General features: G+C 37.0%; 1 long non-coding RNA gene across 1 annotated transcript; it reads right to left on the bottom strand.

The window, feature by feature from the left end:
* Positions 1-8,867: 8,867 nt before the first annotated feature.
* Positions 8,868-11,256, bottom strand: LOC140021165 (uncharacterized). The gene is made up of 3 exons (XR_011825111.1): positions 10,880-11,256; positions 10,255-10,361; positions 8,868-9,036 (listed from the first exon to the last, which is right to left on the bottom strand). It is a non-coding gene; the product is annotated as an uncharacterized lncRNA (long non-coding RNA).
* Positions 11,257-16,109: the final 4,853 nt, after the last annotated feature.

Genomic DNA, 16,109 nt, shown 5'->3' with positions numbered 1-16,109 from the left:
CCTTTGAAATTGATATTTTTGCCCGTACATGGTTCCAAAGAAAGTCACTACATCTAAGGCATCGGATTTCAACCCCCGTAAGAGGCAGGCCCCGATTCAACCCCCCACTAGATCCCGGTTGGGACTTTCTAGGAGTATTTTATCTCCGGGGGTGTGGGGGAACCTCTCAAGGACCTAACACCTGAGCAAAATGAGCGGTTGAGCTCCCTAGTGGTGCGCACATTCGTCCCATGCAAGTGCTTCCATCCCCTAACTCTCGACTAGTTAAACATTGCTAGGGAGGTCGAGCAATTATTGTCGGACATTGGGTGGGGCTGATTTCTGGTTATTGATTACCCTGCGTATGAGGCACCAGGAGTGATCAAATATAGGTTGCGAGGTACACACTGGAACACTCCATTAATAAATTCAACCTAATCTTAGGGTTTGTGGGTAAGGACACCCTTTCCTCTGGTTCTTATATTAACAGTGCTTGCGACTATACCCAACCCATTGCAAGAAATTATATCGAGATATGGAGAGAATGGTCCACAGACATTCAACTTTACGACCCGAGTCAATCTAAACCCTCGTATCTCAAGGATCTGGTGCTGAAAGTCATTCATTGATTTCTGGCCTATAACTTTTCGGGTCGAAATGATTCCTCCGGCACTCTCACCAAAGCAGAATTCTATTTCCTCTGGTGCATGCGTAATAAAGTTCAGGTCAACTTTGGCTGTTGGGTGGCCTCTCAGTTGCAGTCAGTCCTCAGCAAGCACCATAAGCCCTTGATTATGGGCTCCCTCGTCACTCATTTAGCCATCCGCTTAGGAGTGCTCGACCTTGATAAGAAGCATAAGCTCACCTTGGCTCTCGAGCTTGAGCCTTTGGACCTGCGCTTAGAGCGGATGGGGGTCTTTTGCAACATGGGAGATGCTAATCAGTTCACACCTCCTGGAAAGGGTGTGCCCCAATCACGAGTTCCCCCTACTACGCCGACATCAGAGGCGAGTCAGGCGGGACCTTCTATCTCCGCTGTCCCATCTTCTTGGGGCACCCAGTTCTGTACTTTGCAGGACTCCATTCATGAATTGGACGGCCAAGTTAAGCGTCCACAGGTTTATTCTACCATTCAAACAGATAATCTAGCAGCCTTCTTCGCCCACATTGGCTTTCAGCCTCCTTACCCTCCTCCTCTATAGTGCTATCGTGCCCTCGTGGGCCTTCAAGGAAGCTCCAATCCCTTTCTGTTGATTTTTGTTTTTCTTTGCTCCATTGAGGACAATGTAGATTTCTGGTATGGGGGGAGTAGTTTTAGCTCTTTAGGTTGATAGTTTTTGGGATTGATAGAAAAACAACGAAAAAAAAATTGAAAACAATCAGAAAATGGAACAAAAAAATATGTATATATATGATGAGTTTGTTTGGCTACAGTTGCAAATATCTAGAACTTGATGCTATGATGATGATTACAATTACTCTACAAGCATGAGTAGTGATTTTATGTGGATTAATATCTTATTTTCTTAAGAATGGAATTGAATGAGGAAATTTGCAAGGATTGGCTATTAATGTCCTGTTGTGAGCTGTCGAGCCAATGAGCATTGTATTGATAACTGTTCCATTTTTTTTCTTTGAGTGATATCACAAATGATTTGATTATTCAAGAACTTGCTTTGTTGTGCATGTCAAAATCACATCCTTGAGTTTGATGCATTAAAATGACAAGGGCACTTAGGTTCACCATTTTTAGTTTTCTAAAGACCAATCCTAATCAAATCTCCCCTAGTTGACCATGATTGATCCTAGACCTTTCTTTGTTTAAAAACTGATTTTGTCACCCCTAAACCTCTTGTGTCGACCCTCTTTGTTTCTACCCCATATCAAATGAATGCCTTGATTTCAGTGCATGTTGATTTAGAATTGGGTTGAAAGGGGAATAATTGAAATTAGCAAGTGTGTCTATATCCCCTTGTAGTTGGGCATATTTGAAACAAAACAAAACAAAAAAGAGAAAAAAAAATCAAAAAGAAAGAAGAGGGAGAAAGAGAAAAAAAGAAGCACACCAAGAAAGAAAGAAACACAAAAGAAGAAAAAAAAGAAAAAGAAAAAAGAAAAGAAAATAGCTCTGAAGTGCTGATATCAATATATGTTCTTTTGAGATAATTGGGTGAAATCCTTGGTTGTGCTGGCAACTTGCTACATCTTTTTGGGGAATTTATGGGTATGTTTTGAAAAGATCATTGGAATGAAGAAGGAAATTGGAAGTCAAGCAGCGGGTCAATGGTATTTTCTTTGACATAATGAGTCTAAATTACCTGTTTGATCTTACCTGTGCCTAAACCCCATTACAACCCGCATCAAGACCCTTTGATTTGTGCATTAAATTTGGTTTCAGTGGCGGCGATGTGATATATTAGCAAGCATATGGTAGCATTATTTTATTGTGTGATGAGAGTAACCCTTTGTGTTTCATGGCGGTGTGGTGAGTAGTCATATACCATTCTATAAGAGGGGGTTAAGTCTGGCAATTTCTGAATTTGATAACATTGTTAGGAGGATAGAACACTTGTACTCGCATGTTGGATTGCTGCATGTGTATAGCTGTGATTGTATCTCTGAGTTTTGAGATATTTGAGAACAAACATTGTCTTGGTGTGAGGGGATTTGATAGTTAGATAATTGTGCGTTTTATTCGTTGATATTTGGTCTTGATTTTGGCCATTTGTTGTCCAAGAGTAATGGGTTTCTGCTCATAATTGGTATATACGTCTGGTACAGGCGATTGGTGTCAAAAGTGGCAAAAAGGGGCGAAATTCCAGAAGACTAATCATTCCAGAATATGCCCACGCCAAAGACCGCAGAGCTGCATTAAAAAGCCAGATCGCGGGCCCTATCCCTGGAGCTACCGTTATTCTTGGGAGACATATCTTGAACCTGCATGGGATTAGGAAATATCTTGGGAGCCTCTCTTTTGGCAACAACAAAAGAAGAGAACAATAAGGAAAGGTATTCATTATAGAAACTAGCACCTTGTTAGCTAAAAGGACAACGGTGAAGCTTTAAAAGGGAACAACAATAGACTAGGAGTTTGTCTTTTATCTTGGAACTTTTGTCTTTCTTTTCTTCTGCTCAACGTTAGTCAGAGATTCGTGGCTTTTACTCTCATCAACTAAATTCTATTCCATCGAAAGCCTTCAATTGTTTCGTGATTATGCGGTAAGGCTAAACCTTTTTATCTAGTTAAAGAATAATCAAGGCCCGGTGCACAAACAATTATGAGATCTTTTTGATTGTTTTAAATTCAGCGTTTGTGAGTATTTAATTATTCTTTATTTTAATAGCCTATTACTGTTTGGATTTATTAGATCAATGTGGTCAGTTGTTCAATTGTCTGAATAGTATACTGCCAATTAGGACAAGGGTGCGTATCACTTGATTGTCTTAAATTAGTGGCAAACGGCACAATTTCATTGCCTCGCAAGCAGTCTAATCTGGGTCGTGGGAATAGTTAATCTAGTTTAAATGAATCCGCATGTGTTTTGTTAATTATGATTGGGTCTCTCTAATTTCTAAAGCTGTGAATAGATTAAATCCTTTGAGCATCTCTGGGGTTATCTAATTTACAAGAGGGTAGTTTAAAAGCATCTCTAGACTACCTTATAATTAAGGAGAGATTGGTAGTTTGGCAATTGTTAAATTGTTTTAACCAATTTATTGGCGGACGTGTGAATTAGTATAGGTTTCTATGATCAATTGTGTGAACCGGTGCCAAGATTATCTCCTTGACTAGGTTGTGTCAATTAATTGTTTATTATATTCCTTAGTTATTGCATTTCTTGCGATTGTTTATCAAGTGACCTTACGTCTTTAATTTATTTCTTTTATCTCTCTTCCAAAAATCCCCCAAATTATCTGTGTGCAATAAATCTACCTGTTCCTGAGGAGATGACTCTACTCACTACTATACTCATTCAGTTTAGGGAGTAGATCTCATTACAAATTTTATTTTTAGTAGTTTGACAGCCAACTGTGTGTAAAAAACTTGAACCCATTAGAAACGTGACCCATGTTAACAATGAGAATCCAATATGTAGAGGTTCTGCAATTTGCGAGGACAGCTTAGAACATTCCAAGCCTTCAATGTCCCCACTTGTTACCGTGACTGTGCATGAGTATCAAACATGCACCCGCTAGAAAAATCAGCTCAAAGATTCAATGAATGGATAAACACTAGACGGTAGACTTGACTGGGAATATGTATATTCTATATTGTTGGGAATAAATAGTAATACATGTAAGGTATTGTCAGTCTTGATTGATTATAAGTTTAAACAAAATTTAGTCTTAGTTTTGTGATACTCAAACGACCCTTCACACACTAATTAAACGCTTATTGCATCTCAATAACGATACTTTCCTCAAGAGTCATGCTTTCAGAGTAAACAATAGCAAGGAAAGTAGAAGGATCAGCATTCTCCTCTGTATCTTCATCAAACAATTTATGATTTTTGAAAACAGAACCGGTATCTAATGCCTGGGCTAAAGCTTGATTGTTGTTCGATTTCCATTTTCCTGGAGCTCGTCGGGTCTTGGAAGAGGAGGTCGAAGTATGCCTGGTGGAGCTACGTAGCCTCTTTCATGTTTTCTGCTTTGGGCATGCTATTTGAAGTGGGACTTTTCTCGTAATAATTGCAGAGGAAAGTATCCAAATCAATTTTTGAAATTCAGCCCGGATCGTCCGTCTGGTCAAATTGATTAAACCAATGATCGGGTAATTTCTCTGGGCTAGGCTGAGGTTGCAACCGAATAGAGTTAAAAAAACGACATTGTCTTATAGGAACTAGTTGAATCATTTGGTTGAACCAGTGAATCAATGAACCAGAACAGTTTCCACTCAACTGTTCGTTTCCTGATTACCAAAAGAACCTGGCTTCCTGATTTCAACTAAAAAAAGCTGGCCCTACTCATCTGATACACACGCTGCAAGTGCTGACTACTGTTCCAATATTTTTCAATTTATCCTTATATTTCATTTTAGATTGCAAAGTAATCCCTAATTCGTGCAAAATCTATTTTTGTATCATTTCACTTTTTACAAATTATAGTTTAGCTCTAAATTGTTTAAAACTTCAAAATTTATTACTAAATTTTATATTTCTAACTAAAAACCCTTATGCAATTCTACTATTTCAAAAATGCATAGGCTTTTTTTTAAATATTATTTTAATTTCATGTTTTATCAAAGTTACTTCTTTTTAGTTTTTAATGATCTATATAATAATGAAAATAATATATTAATTAATTATGACATATTTATGATGTTAAGGGTCAATAACGGATTGATTATAGTTGGCCTAACGGTTGAACCAGTGACCATTAACCTAATAAGATTTCCAATTCACTGAATGATCTGGATATTAAAACCTTGATCCAAGTGCAGGAGGTGTAATAATTGTGATTATATCTATTCATGTAGTAACCATGTTTGATTTAGGTAGGCACTTATTAAAGAAATATTTGTGGCTATCTCACATATATACATACATATATATACACATATACACATACATATATATGTGTGTGTATGACATTCTTAGATTTTCTTTGGAGTAGTCATATTTGTAGTTGTGTATAAAAAAATTTATTTTTATAACTTAAATATCATGATATCGGGAGTGTAATTAATTTTGGTTAAATATGATAGTATCAATATTATAATATGATAGACTTTGACCTATAAATTATTCAAATAGTTCAATAGAAAGTTTGAAAAAATTATATCGTTGACTTCAATGCAAATAATATTTTTAAAAAACAAATTGGCAAAAGAAAAATTTCTAAAAATATTATATTACAATGTTGACAATCAAAACTTGTCAAAGAATTTGAGCACCAAAGAATGCTATAGTTTAGAATAATCTGATTGCGTGCTTTTGCACGATAGGTAATACTAGTCGGAACTAATTGCATAAACTGACAATAGAGAACGAAATCCTGGAGAATGTAAGGTTCATTGATTTAGACAACGGGGTCCTCACCATGTCAATGTCAAGCCATTGAACACAATCATGTAATGTGTAAGTGTATATTTCGATAAAGGGGTGAATAGTATATTTGATCGGTAGGTAATCGCAATTGAACTTAGGTTCATGTATTGGACAACACACGTCCAAATTTTAGAATATGAAATTCCGAAGGCAAAAATTGGGTAGACCCGGTCTATGGACCCTACCTGTAGGCAGAGAATTTGCCACACTATTTCACCAAATCATCAAACATTAAATGTGCAAATTTGCCGCACCATTTCATCAAATCATCAAGCATTAAATGTGCAATTAAGATGTGACAAAATTTAGGCCACTAAATTTGATAGATCAGGTTTACTCAAGTTTTCGCCCTGGAGTTAATAGTTTCAATGGCAGAAGCAAACACAATTTGCTGAATCTTTTTAAAAGGGTTGTTTTATCGGGCACTCATTAACATATTTATATTCCACCCAACCTATTATCATGTATATACATATATGAACAATTATAATATTCTGTTGTTTTTATACACTTTTCTTAATTTGTTATCTTGCATTTATACACTTTTTCTAATTAATCTTACTTTTCTAAAAATCGAACACTTGAAATACATCTTAATAAGCACCCCTTAGACAGACCCCTTTTAAAATATATGTCAAATCAATTATTCACATGGCTAAAGATTCACTTTCCCTGCCTTAAAAAAACTAGATTGCGCGGTGTGAAATTTTAATTTTACCCAGTTATTTTTAATGTTGCCTAATTATTGCCCTCCAAACAAAATTTCTATGAAAAAAAAATATAATGTTGCAATTGTAAAAGATTTAAACTAAAAAAAGTTACAATTACAATTTGTCATACAGTGAAAACCTTGACATTTGTTCATAGTCAAGGAATTCATAATAAATAGATGAAACAATAAAATCAGTCTTGCAAAATCTCGAAACATGAAGTCTAACTTTCATGATTCCAATAGAAACATATTTTAACGCAAACCAAAAACAAAAATTTCTATCATTCGTACTCGTCCAAGAAGTGTAATGAGCAACTTTCGAAAGAAACTACTGAAAGAAACCTACCATGTATAACACCGAGAAAGTAAGATATAATCCATCAGAATTAGTTTACTATATAACACCAAGTTAAAAATAAATCAAGAGAATTGAATGATGCCACCAAGGACAGGACAAATTCAGCAAACAACAGCACTTGTGGTTACTCATAGTCCAATACAAAATTTGTTACCCTTGTTTTTTTCAACCCATTTCACAATCAGGAAATTTTTTTCCATTTTATTTGGCTACAATAATTGTCGAAGTTGATAGATGAAAAGATTCTTACACGCAAAGCTAAAGTATCTTGCTTGCTAACTCGGGTTCTGACTGAAGTGAAAGTATTGGATGTGCTACAGTGTTAGATCCTTAGAGAGTTAGAGATGGTACGCAAGTAAACTTGTCCACAACTTGATCATGCAACTATGCAATTTACACAAAATGCCAATGGAAAATAAGGTGAAAATGGAAATAAAATGATCATGCTATCAAATAGGCCAGGAAGATCCTAAAACGTTAAAATGAAGCAGAAGCTTCTTCAGAGAGGATGTCTTTATATTCTAATGACATACTCCAACCCAAAAGCCAAAATACATGCAGCTCTAAATAAGGTTATGTAATTCAGCTTTTATTCCCAGTAAGGTTCATATTACTCCAACACAGGCTAACCTATTTCCTTATTCCCTTTTTCTTTATAATGGCAAAAGTCAAATCTTGACAAATCATTGAATAAGTCATGTAGATAGCATGCTTAGCAAAGCAAGCATGATGTTATAGACTTTTATCAAACAAAATTGATACAAATTCTGAAAAAAAGGGCCAAAGATGGAATTTCACTCACTTTAAGCAATAAAAAGTTGCCCACAAAGTCTAATAGTTGGCTGCAAAAAGGCGAAAAATGACAAAGTCATTACCAAATAACTAAAACAGTTTAATAGAAACAGTCAATTGACACCATCTTACACTAAATTTCTTACCTGTAAAGAGTTGCTGGCAATATCGACTTGGAAAAATGAAACTTTCTAAGAACATGAAAAGGAAGTCAAACGATATTATCTAAGGACACAATCATAAGTTCCAATGCAAAAGCATGAAAGTATAGAATATTGGACCTCAAGTAAGGATGACTACTGAACGAAACTGTTTAAAAAAACCTTGACAACCTCTTAATCATGACTTCACTAGAATTTTAGGGAATACTTTAATAAGAGGCAAAATTTTCCACTCTCCATTTCTCAAACAGCTCTGAAATAGAGATAAAGATAATAGAAAATTACAATTGAAAATTTAATCAAGAGGAAAAAAGTATACATCGAACAGGAATGGAGAAACAAGCAGATTTCAGAGAGAAAGAAGGAAAAATAAGAATAGAAGGGAATTTTGAGACAAAAGGCTCAAGTTCGAGAGGATTGAGCTATGAAAAATTTTCGGATGGGAATTGATTAGTCTTCTCAGCGTTGAACCCAAGAAAAAGAATGACTGAATAACAAACCATACCTGTTAACACCAGCTATTACTTCTTGAACGAGTGCACCAAATGTAGCGTTTGAAGGACCTAAAACGCACAAACAAAACCACATAAAAGTTGTTGCATTCTGGAAATATAAGCTGGACAAATAGCTATGAGACCCAAATTCATGCCTTAGTACAAGAAGTCGCGAATGAAGTGGAAGGGAGGCATCCAACCTCTCAGGTGAATACAAAGATTTCTAGCCTCGAAGACTTAAAACCTTGGGGTTCTTGAGGCCTAAGTGAACACTTAATAATCCAAAATAATACTCTCTGTCCCTTGGGTATGGTGAAACCTTCAAGATTTTAATCCACTTTTAATTTAAGAAAAAAAAGCCACTGAGATGTCAAAGTGAAACACAAGAAAAAGAACGATTGAATAACAAAGCATACCTGTTAACACTAGCTATTACTTCTCGAAGGAGTGCAGAAGAGAGGTTTACCAAATGCAGTGTTTGAAGAAGTACCTAAATCCACAAACAAAACCACATAAAAGTTTTGCATTTTGGAAATATAAGCTACTAACAAATGCAAGACTCAACAATTCAGAAATATCCTAGAAGTTGTGTACGAATCAGAATTGTTCACTTTAGTAAAGAAGCATTTTTCATGTGAGATTTTAAAGTAAATAAAACAGGATAACAAAACCGCTAAACAAAAATAGGTTACGGCACATAAGTTGCCATCTTCACAGACTATTAAATACAAATTTATACACAATACACATCAAGTAGTCAGGACAACCCATCATTTACAAGCAATAATAGGCCCCTAAAGAATTATAGAATGACAGGTTTGACAAACAAAGCAAGGAAAGGGGAAATGTATAAACAACAGATTATCCCAAAACTATATGCAAGCAAAGGAAAAAGAAGAATTTTAAAAAATCCACAATATCATATAAAAATAAACTGCATTTGATTATGCAGGGAGCAAACAAAGAATGGAAGGTTGTTAGAAAACAAATTTAAGAAAATAAAATCAAGCTTCTAAATGCAGAAAGAATTCAGTTAAGATTTAAGAATATTATCGAATCAATTTGCCAAGTGGCCAAAAAGAAAGAGACAACACAAAATATTGTGTTAACGATGCCAGGGAAAAATATGCATTTACATGTGAAAAAAAAGAGCATAGATTTCAAGTAAAATGAGAAGGAAAAACCTGGAACAAGAATAGTAAGTTGGTATTAGGAATAAACCGAAAAATTAAAATGATACAAATAACTAATTCTAAAAAACAAAATTACAGAACACGGAGAGGCAAGCCAAACCGGGAGGTTCAGAAACCTTCAAGATTTCTCAAGCCTAGGGTCAGAGACCTTGTTTCAAGATTTCCTGACTCATTAGCAATTTTTATACCTTAGAAATCATATACCCACCTTCCCTATCATTTAAGAGTAATCAACATTGTACACTTAAAAAAAATATGCTTGTAGTAAGAAACCATTGATAATAAACCCAACAGGGCCTCGTATGGTTCTACTTTGACCAGCAAGTAAGATCACTTACTTCAAAATTTTTCAATACAAAAAAATTATACTCCAAGCAATTTAAACTACCAGTAATTTAAAGCAAATTATACTAACATAAGGATATTTGCAGTAAAAAAAATTCATAGTTGAAACTTAATTAATCAAAAGTGGATTTAACAGAAAAAACGGACACTGAGAGAGAGAGAGAGAGAACCCTTGGGTATGATATTCTGGGAAGCTTTCATTTTTCTCTATTGTAACCTTTCACTCCAAGCCTGCAAATTTACCGTCAAATTCGCCTCTTAATTCTTCATTTATACCCTAACAATAACAAATAAACAAATGAAAACACAATAAATCAATTCATACAAATACATAAAACGACACTTCAAATTTTTCTGAAAGATCCTAGATCTCTTGGAGCATATTAGTTAACAAAAAAATACAAGAAAATAGAAAGTGACAATTTTTTCCCATCTCTTTCTCACAAAAAAAAAAAACTACAAGTAGTCCTTAGGCAAGAAAAGGGGAAAAGGGGTTTCCTTTCTAAAGAGAAAGAGAGAAAAGTAAAAATCTCCGACTTTTGCTTCTCCAAATAACCCATATAAAACATCAAGACACGAGATGGGGTTCCAAAATTCTAACCATAGGATTTATGCAAAATCTTGACAGTAAGGGCTTCTTTGGATCCCAAACTCTAACCTGAAAGCTCTTTAACAAATACATTCCAGAGGATTCCACTACCAGTTGCTAAAAAATCAGGCAATAACTTAGGAAGGAAATAGAAAAACAAAAGAGACGCACTTTATAAAAAAGGGAAAAAAGTTACACAAACTCACTCTCATCGAGATGCTGGATGCTAAAAGACATTTCCATTTTTTTTGCACCTGTAACATCAAAGATATATACAAATTAATATATAAAAATTTGACTGCTAAACCCCCACACAAAAAAAGATCCAAAAGGCTAGAGAGAGAAAGAAGAAGAGATTAGAAACCCAAAAAAAATCCCAACCATCCTCGTTGTTGTTGTTGTTCTCAATCAAAATCGGAAAGAAAAAAAAAATGACGAAGAAGATTAGAGAGATGAGGGGATAATTGAAGAGAAAGATAAGGAAAAGAGAGACGATGATGAAAAAAATGAAAGAGAAAAAAAACTGTTTCTTATTTTTTTCAAGCCAACAAACCTCCAAGCAAAATATGGAACCATTTTTTTTCTTTATCATTTCTTCTGGGTTAGATTAGTTTAGATGTGACAGCCCCACCTTCCCCTTAGGCGAACCAAAGGGGTTAGCGGACTGCCTGCCCAACTCTCGCCAGGACTAACGGTTTAGTTTAGAGCGATCTAATACGTTCCGGAACATACAAACGCGCGTAAACAAGTCAAAATCACAAAATAAAAAAAAAAACAAATCGGAGTCGGTCATGGACAGTAATTGCCACGTCAGAATCCGGCCGCCAAAAATTTTGTTTCGTCGTTTGAAATCCGAATCTGTCCGAATTCTCGCCCAGCATCAATCAAACATTTATACGTTGAAATTAAGCATATACAATCCAAAGTGGCATACAAAAGTTATTCAAAAGTTTATACATGTACGGTTTGCCAAATCAAAAGAGAAAATGGACCCAAAAGTACATTTAGGGTTTCAATCAATGAGCTATACAAAAGACATGTACATCTAGCTCAATTCGGCAACCAACTATCAAATCCAGTCCAAAAGTATTTATTTTCCTGTAAGGAAAACAAAAGGAACAGAGTGAGCTTACGCCCAGTGGTATACTATCACTCAAGCAACCAAGTCATATAGGCATAAAGCGGTCAAGAAAAAATAAACCAAGATCACACATTAACAAGATGGGTAAAAGGATACGGACGGCTCTCAAGAGCCCCTTTCCTCGTTCGTATACTTGATCGGACTTCATTGACCCTCCGTCAATGTTTACAAGGTAACCAACCGTAGGCTCCACTTTACTTCCATTCCTTCCACCCAACATACCCCTACCGGGTCCGAACTCCAAACAGTAGAAATTTGGTAATACTCGAGTATACCGGAATCAAGAGTCTCACTACTACAAGATTCCATATAACAGTCCCCATGGCTCGTCAAATTGTCACGACCAAGCCCTCGCCGGCTCGATTCAATTGACTACCAATGGGGTTAAACTCAGTAGTAACAGTAATGGCTGTTGGATACTCGTCCAAACGACACCAAATCCAGTATATCAGGTACCATTCAAGTACCACAATAAACAGTGAACAGTCATATATAATACCAAAAGGGGTGAGGGCGATCAAGTACACCCTCACTTTAATCAGTTTTAATGGCAAATAAGCCCTCATGGCATCAAGTTCAAGTATAGCAAAGCCACATTGTAAACAAACAAGTGAGTAGTACACTCACCAATCAAGCAAATGATGTTTCATACACTTCCGCCTAAGAGCGTCTTGCACCACCGTCACATCCTAACATATTCAAATAAGCACAATAAGACTCAATTACAAGTTATAAACTAATTCCCAATACTATCAAAATAGGGCTCCATAAGAATGTATAAGCACTAGAGTAAATCAGGGAAATCCGGAAATGGAGTTAAGCTCTAATCCAAAAAAATAGTTTTTGATATCATTTTACGGTTTTGGTACCATTGGCACTACGATTATCGGATGGAGGTTTAAGATACACCGTTTCGAAGCTAAGAGATAGGGCTACAATGTTGAAGAAGGCCACTAAGTCCAGTTTCTAGTGCAACCAGGTCAAAAATTCAATATACTAACCCAGAACCGCAAAAACAGGTGAACAAACTGCATTCTGGTTAATAAACTGTAAGTCAGGCTACCTAAGTCCAAATCAAGTGATTCCAAAGCCATTTGAAAGATCAGACATCCGGCTACATTTCTTCAGAAGACCTCAACAACCAATTCGGAAGTATTCCCAACCAAAATAACCCATTACAGAAGCAATTCTCAAGTTCGGGTGAAAACAGGGCAGCAGGGGTATTTCGGTCTTTTCACAAGCTACGGTACTCCGATTGGCCTGATATTTTGTAGGCAACTCTAAAATATCATTCCCTACAACTTTCATGTTTTCACACAAGGCTAATTCGGTCTCTAAATATGATGAACAGTGCCAGGCAGAATGAGCTAAATTGAAACCCTAACTTTCGAAATTTCCTTTCAATGCGGAAATTTTTCGCAATTAACCACAATATATACCCTCTAGCTTCATTATAGACCATTTCCAATTATCATACATAGCCACAACATATGAATCATACTAAAACAGAAAAATCATAAATAATTATAAAACTTCACCAAATTCAACCAAAAGTCACAAAATAGCACCTAAATCCATCAATTCATCTCATATAAGGCATCAATCAAACATTATTGAGAAGGAGGAAAGGTTCCTTAGTTACTTACCTTAACAACTCAAGAAGAGAGCAACCTAGCACCTTAATCCTCCAAACCGCTCCACTAATCACCTCACAATCACTCACTTAAGGGTTTTTATTGAACAAATGCAAGATTAAATGGTTGCTTTGGTGGATTTGAGCAAGAGTAGAGCTAGGAATTTGGAGAGTTTTCCTTTCTTTCTTCCTTGGAGAGGGCCGGCTATGAGCTTGCAATTTTTGATGATTTTTGAGTCAAATTTTGATTTATTTGGTAAAAGATGAATAGTAGTTAAAAGTAACAACAACTCTCCAAGTGACACTTGTCACTATAATTAATGCATGCATATCACTTTGCTTCCTCTCACACCAATCCACTTGGTAACCTCTAATTTTCTCTTAGCACCCGATAATTTAAACCCAGTATCCAAAACTTAACCTAGTTGACCGGATTTTTCCGAACTTTCCGCACTAGCGGGTCCCACGTCCGGTATACGCTTTTAATTTCTCAAAACCTAACCGATACTAGAAAAATCATCTAAAAACTATATTTACTCATAAAAATTATCGAAAAAGTTTTCCAAATAAAGAAAATGCAGAAAACATGCCATTAAAGAGAATAAAATCTAGCAAATGAAAAATTACGGGTTCTCACACTCTCTCCCCTTTAAAAGAATTTCGCCCTCGAAATTTCTCATCTTAACTCACGAAAAGTTCAGGGTATTTCTTTTGCATTTCTTCTTCCATCTCCCAGGTAACTTCCTCTATCCCATGGTTTCTCCACAGTATCTTAACCAACGGAATTTTCTTGTTTCTCAGCTCTTTGACTTTCCGGTCAAGTACTTGGACAGGTTTCTCTTCGTAAGCAAGCGATTTGTCTACGTCGATTTCCTCTGGTTGTAAGATATGGGATGGGTCGGGATAGTACTTCTTGAGCATCGAGACGTGGAAAACGTCGTGAATTCGGGAAAGACTGGGCGGCAGCTCTAGTCGATATGCTACCACACCGACTCTCTGGAGAATCTTGTAAGGTCCGACGAACCTCGGTTGGAGCTTCTTTCCTTTGCCTGCTATGACACTCCGTAAGGGTGTGATCTTGAGAAACACATGGTCTCCAACTTCGAATTCCAAGTCTTTTCTTCGATTATCTGCGTAGTTCTTTTGTCGACTTTGAGCTGTTTGGAGTCGTTGCCGTATCAACTTGACCTTTTCTCGAGCCTCTTCCATCCATGGAATAGTTGCTGGGTCTAGCGCCTTTCTCTCGCCAACTTCATCCCAATAGATCGGTGACCGGCATTTTCGTCCATATAGTGCCTCGTATGGAGCCATTTCAATCGACGAATGGTAGCTGTTATTGTACGCAAACTCTACTAAGGTTATGTGTTGACCCCAGTTGCCTCCAAAATCCAGAATGCAAGTCCGTAGCATGTCCTCGAGAGTTTGGATGGTTCGCTCCGATTGTCCATCCGTCTGAGGGTGATAGGTTGTGCTCAAGTTGAGTTTCGTCCCTAGCGTTTCTTGAAATTTCTGCCAAAACCTAGATACGAAACGGGAATCTCTATCGGAGACAATGCTGACCGGAACGCCGTGTAGCCTCACGATCTCATCAATGTACAGTTGGGCCAACTTATCCATGGAATACTTCATGTTCACCGGCAAGAAATGGGCCGACTTGGTTAATCGATCGACGATCACCCAAACGGCATCGTGCCCTCTTTGCGTTCGCGGCAAACCTGAAACAGAGTCCATTGTGATGTTCTCCCACTTCCACTCGGGTATCTTAAGGGGTTGTAACAAACCCGATAGTTTTTGATGCTCCGCTTTCACCTGTTGGCAAACGAGACATTTCTACACGTACAAAGCAATTTCCTTCTTCATATTGTCCCACCAATAGGTTCCTTTTAGGTCTTGATACATCTTGCTACTACCCGGATGGATCGTGTATTTAGATCGATGAGCTTCCTCTAAGATCTTCGTCTTCAACGTTTCATCTCTAGGCACCACCACTCGGTTCCGGTATCTTAAAATACCTTCAGGACTGATGTTGAAATCAGTCGTTTCTTTTTTTTTTCACCTTCTCTCCCCATTTCCGCACCATAGCATCCTCCTTTTGAGCCTCTTTAATCCGCTCTAATAGGGTGGATGTTAGCCTAATGTTACCAAAAATCACATTATGGCTTTCTAGGCAGGGTTTCCACTCGCAAACCGATTCTAGCAAATCCCACTCTTTGATCATTAACCCTGCTACTTGAGCCTTACGACTTAGGGCATCAGCCACCACATTCGCCTTCCCCGGATGGTAGTTGATAGTGCAGTCGTAATCCTCCAAAAATTTCATCCACCGTCGCTGCCTGATGTTCAATTCTTTTTGTGAAAAGAGGTACCTAAGACTCTTGTGGTCCGAGTAAACCTCAAAGGTCACCCCATATAAGTAGTGTCTCCACTTTTTCAGCACGAAGACCACGGCGGCTAGCTCTAGATCGTGGGTCGGGTAATTCTGCTCGTGAAGTTTCAACTTCCAAGAGGCGAAAGAGATCACATTACGATTCTGCATTAAAATGCATCCCAGGCCTTCTCGCGATGCATCGGTATACACAGCAAATCCGTCTACTCCGTTAGGTAAGACTCGAACTGGAGCTATGGTCAATCTTTTCTTTAACTCTTGGAAACTTGTCTCGCA

The sequence above is a fragment of the Coffea arabica genome, chromosome 1e, assembly GCF_036785885.1.
Source record: "Coffea arabica cultivar ET-39 chromosome 1e, Coffea Arabica ET-39 HiFi, whole genome shotgun sequence".
Lineage (NCBI taxonomy): Eukaryota > Viridiplantae > Streptophyta > Magnoliopsida > Gentianales > Rubiaceae > Coffea > Coffea arabica.
The sequence above is the reverse complement of the archived record's forward strand: the minus strand, read 5'-3'. Positions and strand labels throughout refer to the sequence as shown.